Source organism: Pan paniscus, chromosome 2, assembly GCF_029289425.2.
Source record: "Pan paniscus chromosome 2, NHGRI_mPanPan1-v2.0_pri, whole genome shotgun sequence".
NCBI classification, from domain to species: domain Eukaryota; kingdom Metazoa; phylum Chordata; class Mammalia; order Primates; family Hominidae; genus Pan; species Pan paniscus.
In genome coordinates, this window is record NC_085926.1 from 93,342,231 (window position 1) to 93,364,155 (window position 21,925).

Genomic DNA, 21,925 nt, shown 5'->3' on the forward strand with positions numbered 1-21,925 from the left:
TGAATAACATTGTGAGATTATTAAATAATCAGCTAAGACATGCTTTCTAAATTACTTCCAATACAAAAGTTAAACCCTATCACATCAACTATCTAAATATTTTTTTTGATTATTAAGGTAGTATAATTGCTTTTAAATTGACAAATCCATAGCAAAAATAATCCAATGGTTTACTGGTTTATCTTTTAAATCTTTTTTTAATATTAATATGTCTGTTTTATGGTAGATGAGTCAATTAAAAAGGTTGTTGACACTAGGTCACGATATAGATATAGTATTTTACATTTTAACATACTTAGATCAAAGTCTGTTTGATTTAGGGGTAGATAACTTCTTTCAATTTCATTTGAAAACAATCTAACTTATTTGTGACCCAAAGTATTTTGGGGAGTAGAAACATGACAGACCTAACTGTACAGAGCTGCATTGTACTCAGTTAAGCTAAGTCCCTCCAAAGATCTTGCTACTGTGGGCAGTTCTGCACTTCCTGGTAGTTAATATTTCATACCTACTACAACACAGCCTGGAAACCTCAGGATGATCTGGGCAATTATGTTAAAAGGACAAATAGCTTACCACACTCATTAAATTTCTGTGTCTTTAATACATTGAATTCTCCCAAAGAGCTGGCTGTGACAAGAATTCAATCCTAAGCTGCTATGTTAAGAAGTCTGTTTCAATACTATTATAACCACCCTCCTGGCTAAAATTAACATGGCTTTCTAACACAAATTTCTTAGAAATATGAAAAAAACAGTAATCAATGATCAGTGATTTATTTATTCTGTTTTACTAAATTTATTTACTTTGCCCTACCAAGGGCATACATTTTAGATATAGTCAGAAACATCAGGAATAGCAATTCAAATATGTATAACTACTCCACATTTAAACTATATCATTTGTATAATTAGCCTAAAATTTAGGGATGATTATTTTCAGGTGTATTGTAAAATTTTCAGGTCTAGTAATTCATAAATAAGAATGAAAGTGTCTAAGGAAGAAAATATAGTTTTTTATTCCCCCATCCCAAAAAAGTGAAACTTTGAAGCACTGCAGAGCTATGAGGTTCTTATCCTCACTGTATGGCCACAGGATGATGGGTTGGAACCTTTAATGGCTGCCAACTAACAATATCTAGTGCAGATTTCAACATTTTTATTTCCTCACAAGTGATATGGGTTTTTGTGCCCAGACTTCTTCATAGTGGAGTCCCCATGCTCAGCTAATGGTAATTCCCGGAACTCCACCTAATGTTATTTCATCAAGAAACAGACCTATTATGAATTTTTTTTTTTTTTTTTGAGATGGAGTCTTGCTCTGTCACCTAGGCTGAAGTACAGTGGCACAATCTCGGCTCACTCTAACCTCTGCTTCCCGGGCTCAAGCAATACTCCTGCCTCAGCCTCCCGAGTAGCTGGGACTACAGGCGCCCGCCACTACACCTGGCTGATTTTTGTGTTTTTAGTAGAGATGAAGTTTCACCATGTTGGCCAGGCTGTTCTTGAACTCCTGACCTCAGGTGATCTGCCCACCTTGGCCTCACCAAGTGCTGGGGGGATTACAGGTGTAAGCCACCACGCCCGGCCAATTTTTGTTCTTTATTTTTGAGATGGCACCTTGCTCTATTGCCCAGGCTGGAGTGTAGTGGCGTGATCTTGGCTCACTGCAACCTCCGCCTCCTTGGTTCAAGAGATTTTCCTGCCTCAGCCTCCTGAGTAGCTGGGATTACATGCACCCACCACTACACCCAGCTAATTTTTGTATTTTTAGTAGAGAAAGGGTTTCACCATGTTGGCCAGGCTGGTCTCAAACTCCTGACCTCTGGTGATTGGCCCATCTCAGCCTCCCAATGTTCTGGGATTACAGGCATGAGCCACTGCGCCTGGCGATGAAATTAAAAAAAAGAAAAGTTTTTATGTGCCCATTGATATGACTAAAGATTTATGTTTTTCAACTCAATTTGAGTAGGTTCCATAACTCTACACCCTTTAGAGTTGTTTATTGCCCTACTGAAGACCACCATCTTCATATCCAGGCAGATGGATGAGCCTCCTAAGCTATAGATGAAAAAGAGAACACCATGCACATGTTGTCATTATCACATTCCATCAGTTCTAATTCTAAAGTTATCCGTAATAATACTATGTATAATTGTCAGCTCAGTTACATTGCAGCAAACAATGAGGCATTTCATTTTTTATTCTAGCTGGTCCCATTACCTGTATACTGGATTCTTTCCCTTTTGCCTTTCTTAAATCTGTTTTTGAAATTATTTTCAATTTTACATCTTTTTCCTTTGACTTATCTTAAGTTTGCAACATTTTACAGCCTCTTCTAACTAGTAAATAAATAAGTAAACAAATAAATAAATAGAATCCCACTGCTTCGCCAATCACTCAAGTAATGTTGCTGTATCTTCCTTTTTTCCCTTCCACTGCTACATTTTCTGAAATAATAATGTTCTTTAATCTCCATTGTTCAGTGTGATTCAATCTTATTTCTTCTTTCAAAACACCGTGTTAGGTATTCGATGTTGGATTCATTAGACCAAATTATTACAATTTTCTACCGTAATAAGTAAATACTGTTTACTACTTCAATTTTGTCTTCTATTAATTTTTCAGAATCTTGTATTTTCTATTCTCCATCTTCTGCCATGTCTCTGATTGTTGCATGTCACCCTGTACCAGCCTATAATGTTAACATGTACTCTTTTAATACAAGGCCTTCTTCTAGTAATCCCTGTATAGAGGTACTCAAGACATTTCATTGTAAAGTTTAAGATAGAAAACATTGTCAGTTTTCCTGGTTGTAAGTGAATGAGCATGACTGTGTTCCAATAAAACTTTATTCACAATTTGGCAGTAGGCCAAATTTGTACCAGGTGTCAGTTTGCTGACTCCTGCTCTATCACATCACCAGATGGTTTCTTTATCCATGCCTGTGGTAGCCACTGCCTATTATAAAATGATGACATCCATATATTTCTTCTATCTAACGTTTTCTGTCAGCTTCACACATATTTTTAGCAACAGATTGAACAATTCCAGATGTTATATTTCATAAACACAAATTTTTTTAACATGGCACAAAATCAAAAATTCTTTATATGCAACTCATGTTGTTCTTGCTGTCCAGTAAACTCATAATTACTATTCAGAAGCAACCTAAATTATATCTACTATATACAGCTATTCCTTACCTCTGTTGTTAAAAGTAATTATTTTTGTGTGTTTTCCTTTAATATTATGTTAATGCTAGTATTATAAAACTTTAAAAAATGCATTACAACTTAGAGGGCTCTATTTCCCACTGAGGTGCTTTCTCATTAAAGACAAAAAGAAAGCTTTATTTTCTTTTATTTATTAGCAGCTAATATAGTTTCATTATTCCATAGTTAACTCAAAAATGTTATGAAATCTATTAATATAAATGTGAAATACAAGTATATTTTTCTGAGAGTACGAATCTGTTTCAACACTAGTATAATCTGAGAATGTCAAGAATGTTGGTATGGTTCACTGAGTGGATTAACTGCTGTAATAATTTAAAAATTCCACTTCTTTACCACCGGAAAGCTTATATTTTTCCAATACAACCATCTAATATGCATAGGACAGCTCTACTCCTTCCAGTTATTCAAGAACTCAGGCTCCTGTATCTCATGACTCTGCTCTTGTCTTGATCCTAGAGATCTCTGCATTCAGCCAGCAGATGGAGAAGAAATATGAGGATCACACTTAGGAGATATATACACGTCAGGCTGAAAGAGGGTACCTGTCATTTCTGCACACTTTCCAATGGACAGTCCTCACTGACATACCCACAATTAAACACAAGGGATCACACAACAAACAAAAGCCAGCTGTTAACCAGGAGAACAAGTATAACACAAATATTAAAGAGAAATAGTAATTTCTGTCATGGCTGTATTTTTTTTCAGGTTTTCTTTCTTTTTTATTTTCTTTCACTTTGCTTGTTTTCTTCATTTTTTTTTCTGTTTTTTTTTCTCTTCAATAAAAAACATTTTATGTGAGTTGCGAGGCTACAAGTTTTCTCCAGGACAGGGAGGAAACGATTTTTTTAAGTGCCTCTAACTTCCACGATGACTTTTATTAACTACCATCATCTCTTATACCGTCCTCCGTGATGTAAAAAAGATGCTAAGAAATTGACAAAGTGTATACACCAAGAATTTTAAAATATAGTTTGCTGGATTCTAGGAATTTTTTTTTACCATTGTATATATCTTTCTTCTTGTAGTAAGACTATCAATATTTTCCATATTGAACACTTTTGTGTAGATGATCAGTTCTGTGGATTGTGCATAGCAATGTTTAAAAATTGTATTTGGGGTCTTCAGAGATTACACCGAATGTAACATTTTCACCACGTACCTTCTGTCTTAATCTGTTTGTGCCGCTATAACAAAATACCAGAGACTGTGATTTATAAGCAAGAAAAATATTGTTTCCTGCAGTTCTGGAGGCTGGGACTCCTAGGAAAGTGTCAACAGTTTCAGTATGGTTCTGCTTCCAAGATCATGCCTCGTTGCTGCATCCTCCAGAGAAAATGAGTGCTGTGACTTCACATGACGGAAAGGCAAAAGAGTGTTCCCTTCAACCTCTAGCTTTTGTATTTGGGTGCTAATCCCATTCAAGAGGGCTCTACTCTTACGACTTAATCACCTTCCAAAGGCCACACCTCTTAATACTTTTGCATAGAGAACTAAGTTTCAACATGAATGTGGGAGCGGAAACCATCATTCAAACCGTAGCACTCCCTGAATTCACTGCTGGATTCTCAAAGAATGAAATGTTATTTTAGTAATAACTGAATATTCATGTTTCTGAAGATAAATATGCGAGAACGTATTTTTCTTAGAAAATATAAGAACCAAATTTCTAAATACAAATCAAAATTATATCACTCCATGGTTCCCATTATAATAGATGGCTGTGAATTGGCACAAGCAGACTTTTAAATTTCATAATTTCAGAGTCTACATTTGTTTTACTCTTCATTTATTACTAGGGCCTAATCTAGTGCCTGCCATTGAATAAAAATGTTTGATCTAGTGAAAGTTAAAGTGAAAGATATGAAATAGAATCAGGTAAGTTTAGTAAAAGGACATTATTAAAAATATATATACTAAGGTATAAGGATGGCTTTAACATTTCCTGTTAGTTTTTGTATGATTAAAAATATAAGTAATTTGAGTGGGTAATACATGAATATCTATATCTATATAAACAGATATAAATATGCATATAACTAATACGAATGTTTACATGTAGCATGGAACAAGGCTATTAAAACATAGATAAGCCTACGAATTCATTGTTTATTTTTAATTTGGATCATTTGCACACATAATGAGCAAAACATTTGATAATATTAAAATTTGGACAATAATTTGCTGTTAGAAAGTTGTTAGAAGAATTCCTTTTGAAATACATAGAAACCTAGACTAAGAAGTGAATGATTTAATTTTATTTGTGGACATAACAAGAGTAATCATGAAATGCTGACTGATTTTGGTTAAAAAGAAAATTTAAGCCATTTTAAGCTTATGTGACATAAAGTGAATTTAGTAAATTCAATAAAGTTTATGTCACTTTTTCCATGTATTCTCACTCTAAATGTAAATATCTGCTAGCCTATGTGTTTACAGGAGGGTAGAGCAAACAAGGAACCATATTCAGACCTATCTTTTTAAAAGGACATGCCACATTAAAAATATTGTGGACTTAATTTTGCCTGAATTATATAAAGCAAAAAAGGGGAAAGCTTTTAGAATATTAACATTCAAGAAGCATGTAAATATGATGAAAAAATTTAGTAAATTGGTGATAATTAACTGTTTAAATACATAATTATTGTTTACTGTCTCTAACAAAAATAAGATATAATAATCACAGTAAAATGTGCTGTGGTAGGCAATTTTATTTCTTAAAGTGACCTGTAAATAAGTAGCTTTCAACTTTGGCTTTATGTTGAAATCACCCAAAGAGTTTTTTAAAGTACTCATCTTGGTTCCTATTGGATATAATTTGGTCCAGGATATAAGAACTAGATTATAGAACTTTTGATATAATTGGTCTATAATTGATATAATAAGAACTAGGATATATAAGATATATAGAACTTTTGATATAATTGGTTGAGGGTATGGTGTGGCCATTGGATTTTCAGTTAGCTATATTATTCCAAACTTCATCTAGGGTTAAGGACATTACTTTAAACAAACATGAAATTTATCTTAATCAATCACTGTTTATAATGAAGACATGTATTTATTTGGCCAAAACATCAGGTTGCTTAGTCAGATTTTTTTCTTATAGCTTCCTTAAAATTAGAGTTCTTCTGAAAATTCTGATTGATGCATTACTTGTGTCTTTTTCTCTTTCACATAACTAAAAACAGAATGTAAGAAACTATGTTATCATAATAATGTCTCCGAGTTTATTCGATTTTCTGTTTTCATTGACATTTTAAGATATTCTCTTTTTTTGAAATGAGGAATTTACTCATTTATTTTTTATTTTTGCACACTTTTAAGTTTTATTTTATTTTTATGTGATAAATAATGATTGTATATATTTATGAGATACAATGTGATACTTTTATTTTTCTTAATCTTAATTATTTTAATTTTAATTTTTTATTTTATGTTCAGGGGGTACACATGCAGGTTTGTTACTTGGGTAATTTGCATGTTAATGAGGCTTGGTGTATGGGAAATCCCATCACCAAGGTAATAAGCATAGTACCCAGTAGGTAGCCTTCCAACCCACACTCTCCTCCCCACATTCCCACCTCAAGCTGTCCCCAGAGCTTATTGTTCTCTTCTTTGCATCCATTTGTATTCAGTGTTTAACTCTCACTTATAAATGAGAACACATACTGTTTAGTTTTTTGTTCCTATGTCAGTTCAACTTCAATAAGGTTCTTTGCCCAGGCTGATGTCCAGAGTGGTATTCCCTAGAGTTTATTCTAGGTTCTTATAGTTTGAGGTCTTGCATTGAAATGTTTTATCCATCTTGGGTTAATTATCATATATGGTAAAAGGAAGGGGCTCAGTGTCACTCTTCTGCATATGGCTATCCAGTTATCCCAGTACCATTTATTGAATAAAAAGCCCTTTTCCCGTTGTTTGTTACTGTTGACTTTGTCAAAGATCAGGTGGTTGTCAGTGTGTCGCTTTATTTCTGAGTTTTCTAACCTGTTTCATTGGAATATGTTTCTGCTTTTTTACCAGTACCATGCTGTTTTGGTTACTGTAGCTCTGTGGTATATAATTTGAAGTCAATTAGTATGATGCCTCCAGTCTTACTCTTTTTGCTTAGGATTGCTTTGGTGATTTTGGCTCTTTTTTGCTTTCATATGAATTTTAAAATAGCTTTTTATAATTCTGTGAAAAATGACATGTGAGGTTTGACAGGAATAGCACTGAATCCGTAAATTGCTTTGAGAAGTATGACCATCTTAACAACAGTGAGTCTTTGTATCCATGAGCATGGAATTTTTTTTTTCATGTGTGTATGTCATCTCTGATGTCTTTCAGCAGTGTTTTGTGATTATATTGTAGATGTCATTCATATTCCTAGGTATTTTTTTCTTTTTGTGGCTATTGTGAATAAAATTGCATTACTGGTTCATATCTCAGCTTGGATGTTATCAATGTATAAAAATGCTACTGATTTTTGTACATTGATATTGTATCCTGAAACTTTACTAAAGTTGCTTATCAATTCTAGATGCTTTCTGGTGGAGTCTATAGCGTTTTCTAGCTATAGAATCATATTATCTGTGAAGAGAGGTAGGTTGACTCCTTCTCTTCCTATTTGGATGCATTTTATTTCTTTCTCCTACCTGATTACTCCAGCAATGACTTCCAGTACTTTGTTGAATAGGACTGGTTACAGTGGGCCTCCTTGTCTTGTTTCACTTCTCAAGGGCAATGCTTCCAGCTTTTGCCTGTTCAGTATGATGTTGGCTGTTGGTTTGCCATGGATAGCTCTTATTATTGTAAGGTATGTTCCTTTGATGCCTTATTTGTTGAAGGTTTTTAACACGAAGAAATGTTGAATTTTATCAGAGGTCTTTTCTGCATCTGAGATGATTATATATTTTTGTGTTTAATTCTGTTTATGTGCTGAATCATATTCACTGATTTGTGTATGTTAAACCAACCTTGAATTCACAATTCGAAAAGTTGTTTTCCATATTGCAAGTTGGAAAATCAGCTTCTTCACCCAAAATATACACTGTAATTTTGAAAAATTCATAATAGTGTAAAAATTTTGTATCTGTACTCTATATTTCATATATGTTTATTAATATAGATATAATATAATAAAGTTCTGTATTTGCCTTGATGAAAGGCATACAACTCCCTTAGACCAATATTTAAGATAACTTAAGAGCTGAACACTTTTAAGTGATTTATCTAATTATTTAACTTCACAAGCTATAATCCAATTTCTAAGTGTTATTATCATAATTTTTCACAATGCCTCACACTTTCGCTGCCTCCGTATAACAATCCAGAGTATTTCATCTGCCTGATTTGAGTGCCTTGTCCCATCCATTTATAGCTCATCCATATTATAAAGACAAACTCAAAAGCCTCCCTTCCAAGAATGTTCCCTGAATTGCCTTCATAGAAATCTTCATTTTGCTTTGGAAACCACAGCATTTAAAATTTATTCTAAGAGCGCTTATCATTTTCAATCTAATATTATAATTTCTATGGCCACATACTATATGTGTTATCTCATAAGCTTTTTAAATAAACCATAATTACTTTAACTATTTTTTTAAAAATTTTAAAGCATTTTTCAGTTTCTCACAGTAGGTCATTCGTTTACAATTTTTGAATCATGAATAATATTAGTTAAGTGTAGAAAAATGACTTCTCAGGCATGTCACAAAAACAAATACCTCTCTCAAAGTATATTAAATATGTACTTAAGGCCCCAAATAGAATGATATCAATGTACCTTATTATGTCAATAATAAGAGATTCTATTGCCACAGAATAACTCAAAATTTATTATTTCTATTATAAAACATAAATTTTAAATACGGTAACAAGGATAACGCATAAAGTTCTTTTAATAAGCACATAATTCCAGAAGGCTTAAAATGTGTACAAAGGTACATTAAATCACAGATGTATAATTATAGAAACATTTACTTGATCTATTTAAAAATCTCTAGAACATATTTGTATAGGGTCATTCCGGCTCCTTCAATATTTTTCAGTGCTTACTTTGAGCTCATGACTTTTTTAGATTTTTTTCATTGCCTTGGATCATTTTCATTACCATTTCCTTTCCCTCTCTCTTTTTTTTTTCTTGCAGCATCAAAGTTCAAATGGGATTTTTAATAATCCAGTTAAAGTTACCCAAATTATTCTTTCTGAGAAAATATTTCAACTTTCCTTGTTTATAGTCCCACTGTATCTGTCTCCACAGTAACTATAATAGTTTCAGTTTGTCTCGTATCCTTTTTCCTCTTCCTTTCACAATTTTCTCTGCTTCTGTAAAAAAAGTCTTTAAATAATTTTATAATCTTCTACTTTCCTGTTTCATTCAGTTCCTAGAGTCTTTTTAACGTTATCACTTTATATCTAAGTTGGATTTCTTAAGACCTCTACACAAATATACTAAAAATGTTCTAAAAATATACTAAAAATGTTTCTTGCCATAGCAATTTAATCACATTTGTTAAGTATTTATAGGCTTGTGATATTTTACATGAAATAATTTCTTAATAAAATCAAATTGTTGTATAGCTATAAAAAGTTATTGTCTTCTATAAAAGTGCCATAGAGCCCAAACTTCTATACAATAGGGAAATACTTCTCCTCTTGTTAATCCTAAAGTTATCACTTTTATTAAAAGTATACTGTAAGAGAAGACAATTGATAGCATATGAAAAGCTATCATTGTGATTTGGAAAGGAATAATACCACAAATATTTTAAAATTGCATTCTTAATGTAATAAGTGTAGAAGCAGAAAGCAATAAGCATATATGAAAGCAACACAATGCAAGGCCTAGATATTTTTAAATGGAAGAGATTTTGACCAATAATATGAGGGTGTAATTAAAATAATAATACTAATTCTACTACGTGAAAACAATCTTCTTAGTATAAACATGTGGCAGTATTAGGCAGGATCTTGTCAGGGCAAGGAGAAAAATTAATGTGAGATAAGAAGAATGCAAACCATAACTTGATTTTAACAGAGGTTTTAAAAAGCTTGGTAAAAATTATAAGTGACAAAAAATTATAAGCACTATTCTGTGAGAAACTAAACCAGGTAGTACTTTCCTTTGCAGGAAGTATTCCTAATCAGGTTTATTGTACCTTTGTAAGATATGAATTGATGTTTCCTTCAATTGCAATAGGAGAGCTTCATTTTGACCTAGTTAATAAAAAAATTGAATTAATTCTCTCAAATAACTGAAACATCTAAGGCAAAATTAAGTTCAGAAACAGAAGGACACCAATTCAAACAATATCATCTGGTCTCCCTTTCTCCATCTCTCAGATAAACCCATTCCATGTAGCAAACATGGGCCATTGGCAGCCTACTTTCATTTTTTTTTTCTTAAATGGCAACTCCATAACTTTGCTGCCCTTATATCTGTCAATTTCATAGAGACAACTCTGATTTGATTAGTTTAGACCACACTGAACCAATCACTGTAGTCTGAATGAAAGGATACTTTAATTATGTCATCCATGTGTTGGGAGAGATTCTTTACTAGAGAAAGGGTAAAATGTTCCAGGGAAGCATCAAAATGAAACAAACAGATGTTCATTGCAGACCTGACATTCACACTTTTCTGAACATTCGTTACCACATGTTTGACAGGTTTTTACTGACACTAACTAAAATTTGCTTTTCCTTAATACAAATACCATATAAATGATTGCATTTTATCTTATATTGCATCAATTTCTAGTCACATATCAAGTCAATGCCAATTGTAGCAAACCATAACACAGTAATCCAGATGTATTTTCAAAGCACGTTTTAATTTTTTTAATTTATATTTTACCACATCCTTCTGTACCTAAAGAAAAATGTTTTATTTTTCCTTGGGACTAATTTTTATATCATCGTAGAATTTTTCTAGCATTTTCTCTTCTTGTTTCATCTAAAACATATAGAATATTTCCATTTATTAGTTAATATTAAAATCTTTCTTGTCTAGGGTATGAATTATTATAAACATCTCCCTTGGACTCATGTCCAATGAGTTAATGATTAAAGCTTCAACCGTGTAATTTTTAGGCAGGCATTTGCTAATATCACTTGCTAACAATTTTTTTTCCTTCAATGTTCTGCATTGTCCCACTTTCAATATATTATCTTCTGAGTTTTACTTCTCTAGAGATATAGTTAGAAAAATTTTCAAAAATTACACTATGAGTTTGGAAAGCTTTTTTGTTTTTACCATTATCCCAACTTCTATATTTGGTGGAGCAGTTGCAAAAAGAATGTAAAACATAATTGTTTAGAATTGTTTTGATGGACAACTACTTCACCCAATAATCAAATTATTTTTAAAATATACTTCAAAATTATAATTGTCTTGCTTATTTTCAGTTCATATTTTATTTATTCTCTTGGTACATCCTATTATAGTTCATAAATTGCAACATAAATGAAGTTAAATTATCTGTCCTAATGATTTATAGAAGTCCTTGAACCATAGATTTATTTATAAACAAATAAGAATATTTTGTCATTGTTTATAATGCTATTTTGATGGTTTTCATATAGTAGTACTATAAAATATGACTAATTTGTTTCAGGCAAGGTTCTGATTTATTAATACATTGTGCATTTAATTGCACATATTAGCACATTGCATGCTTATGTTAAATATATCAGTAAACTCAGTTCCTTTCAAAATATGTTTGTACATTATATACAGATAGATATATATATGTGTATACACAGAGAGGTATAAGTGTGTATACAAAAATGTATGTCTACATACAAAAATGCTGTTAGTGCTAAGAAAAATTTTCACATACACTATATTTTAATGAAGACTTTCAAGAAAATCAAGCAAATAGAAATTATTTTTAACCTCTGATTTAAAGTATATATAAGCAATTTTCAAAACCTTTCATAATATTGTAAATATAAAATGCTTTTAGAGAAAAAAATAATTTATTTTAAAAAGATACTCCTGTTTCTAAAAGGAATGCTCTAAATTCTGATTAGGCTTTTTCCTTCAAGAGTTACAAAAAAAGTTGACTGTATTTCAGAGTTCCATAAAGTAGTTTTTTGTCAGTGAAACTAATCATTACACAAGAATATAATTGACATTTCAAATATTATGATTGCCTTCCTTTTCCACAGTGCAGTCTTTCTCTTAGAGTATAATCATTATCAAAAGTATATGTTTCAAACCATACAGTAACAGTAACATTTTCTGCTGCAGATATATATATTTATTTATTTTTACTTATACACTATGCTATGAATTAGCTGTTGTGTTGAGAGAAATTGGTACCATGTAAAATAAATATTTTAAAAATGTTCGTTACTTCTTTATGTGCTTATTTCATTTATCATTCAGGAACTACAACAATGATGCCTAGAGAACAAAGATTGAACTGGGTAGCAGTAGAGGCTAACTTCTGATTTTGTCTTTTAATATTTCTCCCCACAGAAACACCATAGTAGTAAACTCAAATAAGCAAAATATCTTCATTAAGTAAATAATTCCTGATGCAAAGTAGTACACAATAGTGGCCACTATGTTCTGAATATTTTAGAAAATGTATAAGCAGTATCACAACATTACATGATATTTGGCTTAAAGTAATTAAGCATCAATGCCACCACTACTGCTGTGAAAAAGCTATCAAATATTGTTATATAGGAGGTTGCATGGTGTGGAGTAAATGAGAAAAAAGTTTTTAGCTCCACTCAAAGCAGATATCGACTGTTCTGTCTTCAAGGATTTTAAAATGAGTATCCTGTCGCACAGCTCCCTGATTCATTCTGATCTCGCAATGACAACATAACATAAACAAGCAAGAAGATCAATCTATACGAAAGGAGTTTGGGGTAGTTATACAAAGTTCAACAGCAGACTGAAATCATTGAACATATTGAAAGAAAGAAGTAACTTTCCCAGAAATTGATCTTCGAACATCAGTTACTTGAAGATTTTAAACAGATATATAAGCAAATAAGAGATGTTTGGACACAGGCTAAACCAACTAGGATAAGAACTTATTCAACACAATATTACCCAGACTGGTCAAGAAAAGTTCCCAGTGACATAGGTGATATTTACCACCAGTTTTTCAGTAAGAAGAGACCAGAAATTGTCAGAACTTAATTTACAGTATTATTTATTTTATGTACAGAATTATTTTTAAGTACCTAGTGTTTTCATTATAGATCGCAGACTTGTTAATTTATTGTACTGTTCTTACTTTACTAGAGTGTATTTTGATTGGTTGGGATGTGAATCACATACTGTAATATAAAGTCTAGGTAGACTGTTTAGATTTCGATGTTTGATTGTGTTGATAGGGTTCTATCCTACCCACAATCTTTCCTTGAGTTTGTAGGATTTAAATGCCCACTCGATTAAATCATTATTGAGATATGATATTCTTCTAAGAAGTAGGAGTAGATAGAGGTTAAATGAGCTATATGGAATACACCTTTGTATATTCTAAAGTGATCAGCAACACAAAATTTTGTGGATGACAGTGTTGTCTATAACAATTGCTGTATTTCATGTATACAACATATTCTTGTTTCTCATATTAAAAAAATGTGTTCAAAATGATTATTTTTAAAGAGAAAAATTATATCTTATTGGTGAGGTAATATAAGTGAGGAGAGATTTACAAAGTTGTTATAAAATCAACCTTATCTAATACCAGAAATGCACTGTTATCATTTTTAAGTGAATACATCAATATGACTTTATATATGGGGAAATATAAATGTTTTCCATTAATTCTAATAAAAATTAGAAAGTTAAGTATTTTTTGAAATGAGAATTATGAAATATCTAGCAGCTTAATGAGTAGGAATGGCTACATGGCAAAATATACATATTTCCAGATAATAACTCACTTTGATTTTAATATATATTACACATTATATTGGGAAGCATTTTAATAGTAATTTTAATAGATCATTAATTTCAATAGTATTTTACCATCATAATCATCAATTAGCCATGATATATAGTAACAATTTCTGGTGAAAATACCTAACCAGTTTTTTTATATTTTATAATAAAAGAAAAAGTTAATAATTGTTATGTAATTTTCTATTAAAAAATTAAATTCTGATTTAAGCCAAAGGTGCCAATATATTACCATATTCTTCACCTTCTTCAAGTAATGAATAAAAACTAAAAACATAAATCATTTTTATTTAGTCAAGATTTTATATCTTCACATAAATAAAAATCATACCCCATTTCTTCTTAACTATATCCTTCTACAATCAATATTTTAAGTTGAACCAATGTGATAAAAGGCATCAATTCTCATTCTTGATAAACTTTCTGTGACCAGCTCCAAAAACATATTAATCACTCAAAGTATTTAAAGTAGTTTCCCAAATTTAATTCACTGTAAAATTTTTCTAGGCAATTTAAGTGGGAAGGAGGCCAGCAACACACTTTAGCAACATAGATTATGATGCTGTACTCCAGAAGTAGTGGGATATATTTTTAAGAAGAAATTAAGTGGGAAGTGAATAAATGGGGGAAGAGGGATTTGTATGTGTAAATATGTACATATTGAAGAAAGTAAACCAAAATAAATATGCTTTATATATTTTATAAAAATAAAAGAACTATATACACATAACTCATTTATTGAATTATCTGCCAGGCACATAACTTATATATTTCAATTCTTACTACATTTCTAGTAAATACCCTTGTTTACAATTTAATAATGTCAAATTATGGCATAAAGAAATGTAAAAGCTTGTCCAAGATTAAATTATTAAATGACTGGGCATCATCTTGGACCTTATATTGAGTGATATCTAACCATTATTCTTGACTATCATAACATCTGGCCACATATCAGAAATTTCTAAATATAGGGATACATTTATTTGGGAATAAGGGTTTTAGATTCATTAGCTATTGATGAAAAGAATAATGTGGGAGATATAAAGAACTGAAAATTCCATGTGAGAGGAACAGCCCAAGCAAAGGACTGAGGAAGAAAAATAGCATTTTCTGGATTTGAAGACACACTACAGGAAGGAACTTAGCTTTATTTGTAATAATTTGCTACCACCACTAAATGCTTTCAATGAGGGAAGTACATTAACGTGAAGCTGAATCTAAAAATCACAACAGAATTCTGAGTTGGAGATAAATATCTGGAAAGGAGATAAATATCTGGAAAGGAGACCTGTGCAGCAAAACATAACTGCCAAGAAAGGGCCAAGAGGCCAATGAATTCTTACTTATCTACTTTTATTTATTTATTACTTGTTTTTATTATCACCTTCTGATAAAGGACCCTCACAATTTAATTCTAGGCCTGCTCCCCTGCTCCTGCTGACACATGTTTGCTAATTGTTGAAGTTCTGTAGAATGCAGTATCTTTACTGTTTATAGGCCCAACATATCCCTGTCTACATCATGCTGATATTTTAGTTTAATTACCAACCTGGCAGCCAGGATGCAAAATGGATAAATTACCTTAAAGGTCACCTGTTGACTTGTCAAAGAAACACCTCTGCAGTCTGTTACCATAGAGAGAAAGTCTTAGCTCATACTCCAGAGCACTGAGCCAGCTTGGCAAGCCTTGTAGACTCACAGGAATCTGCAGAGCCAAAGTTCTTAGGGCATTCATTCAGATGTTCTCATTTATGTTTTAATATCTTAGGTTTCCCCAACCAGGGTCCTGATCTTGTCATAACAGAACTGGCATGGGTGAGAATTTAAATCTTTCAAGCTTCATAACCCTTACTATCAGATATCGATTTTGCTCCTCAGCTATGTTTACTATCACAGTGCAGGATCAAATAAATAGCCTTGTTGTGAGCTACTAAACTGACTAAGGGGCAGGATGTAGGCATAGGCAGTGATAGCCTTCAGATAAAGATGGAAGTTCTAATCTGTGAGGAAAAAGGGGATGATGAGGTAAGCAGAAAGAGCCTCAAATGCAGCTTAGCCCTGATAAAGTCTTGGTAGGCTACTGGCGAGTTTTCAAGCAAATGTTTCCCATTAAAGGGATCCTACATCAAGCAAGATTAGTGTTCTAGTACACTCACTGTGCTCAGTCATTAGTTGGAAATAAGTCTCTCTAAAGAATTGATGTATGAGCAGAGTCCAGAATGATGAAAAGAAATCAGTAATTGACTGGTATAAGCTATTTTCTGTCTTCAATGTATCAAAGTGGTTATAATTATTATTTATCCTATATATCTCAAATGACAAGATACTGAATCACATAGTACATCCCTTTCAGGTGTATTCCCTTACAATTCACCACGTTTGTGGTATGTCATCACCATACTGACGCCCTACTAGTACTATTGACTATGCTGTACCAGGAATGCAGCATTCCTGGTACAGCATAGTACTATTGACTGTACCAGGAATGCAGCATCTTTAAAATGTGGCATATGATAGAGCTATCAGATCCCATGGTGCTCACCACTTCACCTCTTTTGCCGTAAAGTGGGTTCAGTGGATTAAGGTGGTGTTACAAAAGACACATTTATTGTTCCATAAAGGGAATGATGTTCACCTTACCTCCGTGACTGAAATGCTTCTACCTGGCTGCTTCTTTCAGAAATTATATTACTGTCAATTTGAGAGCCCAGTTCTGCAACAGCATCTCCTACTGTTAGCATTAGTCTACAGAGAACATCTGCCACTGAGCTTCTTTATGATATCAGTACCCACCTCAAACAGGCTGTTATTGCTGCCATTGTAAATGGAGTGTCATACGTGTCTTGTCGAGGAACAAAGATTTCTGGTGTCTTGTGTCTTACATTTGGTATTTCTTATTTCTCTGGGACTTTTCTCCTTTCATTTATTCTCAGCCTTTGCTCTTCTGCAAGCATCATTTTGTTTAATGTGGGTTGTTGCTATTTTCTTAGTTTCCATGTGCCAACTCAACTCCACATGCATCAGAATTGGCCTGAGCAACATTCCAGAGCATTAAGTTCCAACTCACAGGAGAGTGCTCAGATACTGACAAAATCCATTATCCACTTTTAAAATATGTGTGCATACTCATATCTTACTTAGTTCCCTTAAAATATTCACTCCTATGCATAGTCTCATGGTCCCGTGAGTGTATATTTTCCAGGTTCTGCAGCTCCTCTAGTTTAAAATTCCTTTTTTCTTTTAGTAGACAAAACACTTTTCTGTTTTTTTTTTTCATATTAAGACTAGGCCTCATTTATTGGTCTGCTGTCAAAGAAATAAGTTATGTCAGATTCTGAGAAGAGAATTGTCCTGCCAATAGCCTCTTCACACTCGTCAAGCAAAGGGCTGCCACTATCCTCTACAAAGGGATGCAAGCATTCAGGATCTTGGTGCATCTACCCTTATATCCCCATGCCTAATCTCATTTCTCCCTTCTTTCCTCTACTTGTATTGACTATGGCATAGAGAATGCTCCTAGGCTAAGAATTCAGTCTTCTCTGAATTTCTATTACTTTCTACAATTATGTTCTATGCCTGATATCCAACTGTCTTCACTGCTTAGCTGCAGAAAATGATGGTTTCTTTAACAACTGCCAAAGAGGCATTCTGACTTTCATAAATTGCTTTAAATTGTTGATTAATAGATATGAGCCTATCACTTTTTCAGATAAATTAATCATTGGAGCTTAGCAACACCAATCCAATTTTACTGTTCTACTGTTCTTGCCAGCTCTCTCATTAATCTCAAACACCTGAGACATTGCATTGCCAGTGCATCCTCTTCTTGCTATATCCCATTCCAGACCATCATAGATGAAGCCTTAGCAATTCCACTGCTACAGCATTTTGAGGACTGTCCAGACTCAATTTGGAATCAGCATTGAGATCCTTATCGCCAACCAGAATTACATCCTCCAGGACTCCTTCCTAGGATGACTCCTGGCATACACTGTCTTAAGTTTCCTAGAAGTGGAATCTAAGAGGAGACTTTTTTTCCACGTAACTTATTACAGAAAGCTCTAAGAAGGGAGAACAGTGAAACAATGAAGGTTAGGAGAAAAACTTTAAGCAATAATGTCATATCTGCTGGAAATTTGTTTCAGTCTGATATCATGTGGAAGCTGTAGAATGCAAATTTCAACAATACATTGATGCCTTGCAACTAATTACCTTGGACCCTATATCAGTCAGTCAGGAGCAAAAGTCAGCCCTACACACAGGGAGTGGCATATAACTTCTGTGGTGGTGGATCCTTCTTGGCTGAGAGCAGTTCTCTGGAGAAGAGGTCAGATAAGAGTTATTTGCTAAGCACAGGCCTCACAAATAGCTGGGAGATAGATGCACCAACTGGTTCAGGCGATCAGAAAGGGAAATATTCAGCATCTACTACCACATGAAAGTGAATATATTACCAATTATAAGATCATCTCCTGAGAAAAAATACTCATCCAAGTCCATATTCAACCCCATAACATGATTAAAAATAGTATGCCTAGCTGGGTGCGGTGGCTTATGCCTGTAATCCCAGCACTTTGGGAGGCCAAGGTGGGCAGATCATGAGGTCAGGAGTTTGAGACCAGCCTGACCAACATGGTAAAACCCCATCTCTACTAGAAATACAAAAATTAGCCAGGCATGGTGGCACACACCTGTGATCCCAGCTACTCAGGAGGCTGAGGCAGGAGAATCGCTTGAACCCGGCAGGTAGAGGTTGCAGTGAGCCCAGATTGGGCCATTGCCCTCCAGCCTGGGTGATACAGTGAGACTCCATCTCAAAAAAAAAAAAAAAGTATGCCATATATATGGCAGGTCTATTATAGCTAATAACAAAATAGAAGAAAAAAATAACGATTAGATTTCCTAAACCATGAAAGCATGCAATAAAGCCTAGTTTAATTTATAGAAAGAAGAGTAGGATGACTTTTAAGGATTATGTGTCACAATAGCAGGCCCACTGTTATTCTCAATACCTAACTGGCAAATTACAAATTTCCCCATAGAAAGGAAAAGTAACTTATGGCACATAAGAGGTGCATACACTCAAGCTGAACTCGTGTATTTTATTTTAGATGTAATTGAAATGACTCTTTTATGGAAGTCAACAAAAATGATTAACATTCAGTTGCTTTCGGGGAATTTACATGTTGATATGGAGGAGCAACAAGAACTATTCTCAATACAGTCTTGGATCAATTACTTCTGTCTAAAATCCAAAGAGTTAGAATTTCATCTACATCTTCAGCACTATCTACATGGCCTGCAGCTACACAATACAAATTAACTAATTTCTAAAATGTTGTTGGGGGTAACTTCAAGCACCAATTACATTGCCTCAGTGCTGCTGTGTAAATTTATTGTAGATTTAAAAAAATGACTTTTTTGAACGCATCTCATTTTAATTAAATTAGTGATCTGTGGAATTATTTAGTGAGATGCTCTACTACCATCTATAAAATTACTCAATGAGATATAATATTTTCATCCTATTCATCATATTTTTAGACTATAGTTCATCATATTTTCAGACTATATTCAGGAGAAATTCCAGTTCTTGAGATGTTAGATTATTTGTGATCTATTTGAGATTTCATAAGTTTTATGAATCCTATTTAATCAATTTGATTTATTTTTTTTCTCAACAGTTGGTCTACTGAGTAAGGAAACTAAACTTTGTGTTAGTGATTAATATTTATGAAGGGAAATCATATCCACATGGAAGAGAAATTGAAAGAAAGTGAAATTTCAGTGGTAGCCATATGGGAGTTTTCTTTTTCTTCTTCTTTTTTTTAAAAGCTTTCCAATGTAACTCTATTATACAGATGATGGAAGACAAGACAGAAGCACTTCATGAGGCCATGTACAATAAATAATAAATTTTAAAACCTGAAGAAAAAAAACAACAACTAATAAACATCAACCTTAAATCTATATCTGGAATAATAAAGAATAAAAATGTTGGCCAGGCACAGTGGCTGATGCCTGTAATCCGAGCACTTTGGGAGGCTGAGGTGGGTGGATCACGAGGTTAGGAGTTCGAGACCAGACTGGCCAAGATGGTGAAACCCCATCTTTACTAAAAATACAAAAATTAGCCGGGTGCAGTGGCCGATGTCTGTAATCCCAGCTACTTTGGAGGCTGAGGCAGGAGAATTGCTTGAACCCAGGTGGCAGAAGTTGCAGTGAGCCAAGATCGCACCACCACACTCTAGCCTGGGTGACAGAGCAAGACTCCTTCTAAAAAAAAAAAAAAAAAAAAAAGAAACATCAAAAGAAAAAAGAGTAAAAATACTTATATAAAAAAAGAGTAAAAATAGTTAAACAATATGAAAATCCTGAGCTCCCAAAAAGCAACAAATACAATGGTTTTTGTAATATATTACATACCCTGAAAAGAATGGCATTGTGACAAGAATGATAGTAAAAGTAAAATCATATTTGAGCTAGGCTATTTAAAATAATCAAGTTATCATCTATCATCTCCTGGCATGGTGCACTGAGAACAGCACAACAGCACTTTTGTGATATCTGTACCAAAACTGCATAACCTGAATTTAATCATGAGGGTATATCAGACAAAGCCAAATTGAGGGGCATTTTACAAGATAACTGGCCTATGATTTTCAAAAATATCAAGGCTCTGAAAAACTAAGACTATCTGAGGAACTATTCCAGATTAGAGAAAACCAAAGAGACATGACAACTAAATGTATTGTGTTATACTGGATTGCATCCTGGAGCAGAAACTAAAACAAACAAACATTTTACAAGAAATACCACTATAGGAACACTTGGTGACATCTAAATAATGTCTATTGAACAGATAACCGTTCAATGTTAATTTCCTAATTTTGATAACTACAGCATTAATATACAAGACAATGTTCTTGATTTTAGTAAATGCAAAATGAATTATTTAGTGCATGACTAGTGTCAATTTACTCTCCACAGGTGAGAAGATAATAATATATATGTATAGATGTAGAGAAAATTATAAAGCAGATATGGTGAAACGTTAACACTTGGGGAATCTTTATGAAAGTTATATTAGAGTTATTTGTATCTGTCTTGCAATACTTCCCTAAGTCTGAAGTCATCTCAAAGTGAAAGTTTAAACACAGCAATTCATATCAAAAAAAAGAAAAAAATCATAAATAGGGCAAATAGACTTATTTTAAATATAAAAGATTCTTATTTATTTTTGGCTAAAATAATGCAATTGTATAATAATGTTAACCTTAATAGCTTTGAGAATTTGTCATTGAATAAAGCACTTTTTTTACAGTGCATGTAACAGCATAGAAATTTTTTAAAAAGTGGAGAAATACAAAAGGAAAAACTACTTCAAAACGCTAATACAGTCACAAGCCAAATAATGACTTTATTTTATAATTTATTCCCTAGTGCATGGCATTATTTAAGCTGATGTTTAAAATGCATGCGTTTTTATAAACAGAGCTGCAGATGCAGTCATATTTGTTGGAGTTAAGTTTTTCCCGTACTTTCCCTTAATTAACTAGTAGTAATTTAATACGACTGGCAAACTTAAGCCTCAGTTTTAACTAATGCAAATTAAGATAATTATATTGTACAAATAAATTCATTTTTTGGTTATATGATGAATCATCAATTTCCTCTTCATTTCTGTTCTTGAAATGTTTGAATCATGTCACTTTGTTCCATATGATGTTTCTTCTTAGTTTCAGTTCAGTGGTGAATGAAGTGAC